Here is a 3,569-nt window from a genome sequence, read left to right on the forward strand (position 1 = left end):
ACTTTCTAGGCTATTCCACGGCCTGACTACTCTATGACTGAAGAAATACTTCCTAACATCCCTTTGATTCATCTGAGTCTTCAACTTCCAATTGTGACCTCTTGTGTCTGTGTCCCATCTCTGGAACATCCCGTCTTTGTCCACCTCGTCTATTCCGCGCAGTATTTTATATGTCGTTATCATGTCTCCCCTGACCCTCCTGGCCTCCAGTGTCGTCAGGCCGATTTCCCTCAACCTTTCTTCATAGGACAATCCCCGTAGCTCTGGGACTAGTCTTGTTGCAAACCTTTGCACTTTCTCTAATTTCTTGACGTGCTTGACTAGGTGTGGATTCCAAACTGGTGCTGCATACTCCAGTATGGGCCTGACGTAGATGGTGTACAGAGTCTTAAACGAATCCTTACTGAGGTATCGGAACGCTATCCGTAGGTTTGCCAGGCGCCCGTATGCTACAGCAGTTATCTGATTGATGTGCGCCTCAGGAGATATGCTCGGTGTTATACTCACCCCCAGATCTTTTTCCTTTAGTGAGGTTTGCAGTCTTTGGCCATCTAAACTATATTGTGTCTGCGGTCTTCTTTGCCCTTCCCCAATCTTCATGACTTTGCATTTGGCAGGGTTAAATTCAAGGAGCCAGTTGCTGGACCAGGCTTGTAGCCTGTCCAGATCTCTTTGTAGTCCTGCCTGATCCTCGTCCGATTCGATTCTTCTCATTAACTTCACATCGTGTGTGTGTGTGTGTGTGTGTGTGTGTGTATGTGTGTGTGTGTGTGTACTCACCTAGTTGTACTCACCTAGTTGAGGTTGCGGGGGTCGAGTCCGAGCTCCTGGCCCCGCCTCTTCACTGATCGCTACTAGGTCACTCTCCCTGAGCCGTGAGCTTTATCATACCTCTGCTTAAAGCTATGTATGGATCCTGCCTCCACTACATCGCTTCCCAAACTATTCCACTTACTGACTACTCTGTGGCTGAAGAAATACTTCCTAACATCCCTGTGATTCATCTGTGTCTTCAGCTTCCAACTGTGTCCCCTTGTTACTGTGTCCAATCTCTGGAACATCCTGTCTTTGTCCACCTTGTCAATTCCTCTCAGTATTTTGTATGTCGTTATCATGTCCCCCCTATCTCTCCTGTCCTCCAGTGTCGTCAGGTTGATTTCCCTTAACCTCTCCTCGTAGGACATACCTCTTAGCTCTGGGACTAGTCTTGTTGCAAACCTTTGCACTTTCTCTAGTTTCTTTACGTGCTTGGCTAGGTGTGGGTTCCAAACTGGTGCCGCATACTCCAATATGGGCCTAACGTATACGGTGTACAGGGTCCTGAACGATTCCTTATTAAGATGTCGGAATGCTGTTCTGAGGTTTGCTAGGCGCCCATATGCTGCAGCAGTTATTTGGTTGATGTGCGCTTCAGGAGATGTGCCTGGTGTTATACTCACCCCAAGATCTTTTTCCTTGAGTGAGGTTTGTAGTCTCTGACCCCCTAGACTGTACTCCGTCTGCGGCCTTCTTTGCCCTTCCCCAATCTTCATGACTTTGCACTTGGTGGGATTGAACTCCAGGAGCCAATTGCTGGACCAGGTCTGCAGCCTGTCCAGATCCCTTTGTAGTTCTGCCTGGTCTTCGATCGAGTGTATTCTTCTCATCAACTTCATGTCATCTGCAAACAGGGACACCTCAGAGTCTATTCCTTCCGTCATGTCGTTCACAAATACCAGAAACAGCACTGGTCCTAGGACTGACCCCTGTGGGACCCCGCTGGTCACAGGTGCCCACTCTGACACCTCGCCACGTACCATGACTCGCTGCTGTCTTCCTGACAAGTATTCCCTGATCCATTGTAGTGCCTTCCCTGTTATCCCTGCTTGGTCCTCCAGTTTTTGCACCAATCTCTTGTGTGGAACTGTGTCAAACGCCTTCTTGTGTGTGTGTGTGTGTGTGTGTGTGTGTCTGCGCGTGCGTGCGTGCGTGTGTGCGGGTCGAAAATCAGCTGGTGGCGCCACATCCTAGACTACTTGGATCAGCATCACCTCTTGGGACTTATCATATCTAGTCTTGAAACTTGAGTATTGAGTCTCCCTTCGTCACTACCTCGTCCAAGTCATTCCGTTTTTCTACTTCCATAAAACAAAACAAATATTTCCTTATATCCCCTATGATTCATGTATGTCTTCCGATTCCATCTACTTTCCCTTGATCCTGTCCCTCTTATTTCAAACAACCTGTCCCTATATGCTCTATGAGTTCCTCTTACGATTTTGTATGTAGTAATCATATCCTCCCTTGTCGTCTCCGTCAAGGTAGTAAGGTTCAGTTACTTTAGCCTCTCATATTGCATTTCCTTCGAGTCTGGCACTTGTTTGGTTGCAAATGTTTGGATCTTTTCGAGCTTCTGCACGTGTCTGACCAAGAGTGAGCTCCTTGCTAAGGTCGCGTCTTCATTTAATAACCAAACATATATGACGTTCTTAAGACTTCTTTTTTCAAGTTCTTGAATTCTACCCCGATGTTTGCTAATATTTCTTATGTTGATGACGTTTCAGGATTGTATATATTTCTGATGATATGTTTAGTGTTAAATTCGCCCCCCTGGTCGTTTACACACACTGATATTTGTAGCTTCTCTCCGCCATGTTGTACTCTTTGTGACGTCTGCCTTCAACCATGTTTGCATGATCCTATATCTGGTTGAATGCTTCAAGCGAGTACTGAAGTTTCTCTCTCTCTCCTCTCTCTCTCTCTCACCCACACACACAAATACATGCGACTGATTTTTTTTTTACACGGAATATAACATTCTAGTAACACATTTTTAGTGGATGCGGCTCACAGAAGACGGCTAACATGGATAACTATTTTGACTGCTAGGTGAGCAGGGGCAGCAGAGGTGTAGGGAAGTTGATCCCTTATGTTTCTCCGAATCATGGAATTGAACCCAGGACCTTGCAGTTGTGAGTGGTGTGTTCTCACCAGTGAGCTACACGGTACTCCTTGCAAGGAACACTTCTTATTCTCAAGCAAAATTAGATACATCAGTGGGAACGAAAGCTGTTTCTCCAGTCATATCCCGTCATACAGGATGGGTTACATACACAGTGTCGAAATCTGTCAGCTCGAGCTGAAGATGTTGTAGTTTGTGTTGTTGTAGTGGGAGGGAAGGGGGTTGGCACTGGTCTTGATGGTATTGGTAGGGGGGCGGCACTGGTCGTGATGGTGGTGGTGGTAGGGGGGGCACTGGTCGTAATGGTGGTGGTGGTAGGGGGGGCACTGGTCGTGATGGTGGTGGTGGTAGGGGGGCGGCACTGGTCGTGATGGTGGTGGTGGTAGGGGGGGCACTGGTCGTGATGGTGGTGGTGGTAGGGGGGCGGCACTGGTCGTGATGGTGGTGGTGGTAGGGGGGGGCACTGGTCGTGATGGTGGTGGTAGTGATACAGTTATGTTACGATGATGGTTAGTAGTGATCGTATGTGTGGTGAATAAGGCAGTTACAGTGTGAGGAATGATCGTGTATGTGTGGTGAGTAATGTCATTGGCGGGTGAGGGTGACCTCCGACTACCGAACGTGACCT

Source organism: Cherax quadricarinatus, unplaced genomic scaffold (assembly GCF_038502225.1).
Source record: "Cherax quadricarinatus isolate ZL_2023a unplaced genomic scaffold, ASM3850222v1 Contig727, whole genome shotgun sequence".
In the NCBI taxonomy this organism is placed as follows: Eukaryota; Metazoa; Arthropoda; class Malacostraca; order Decapoda; family Parastacidae; genus Cherax; species Cherax quadricarinatus.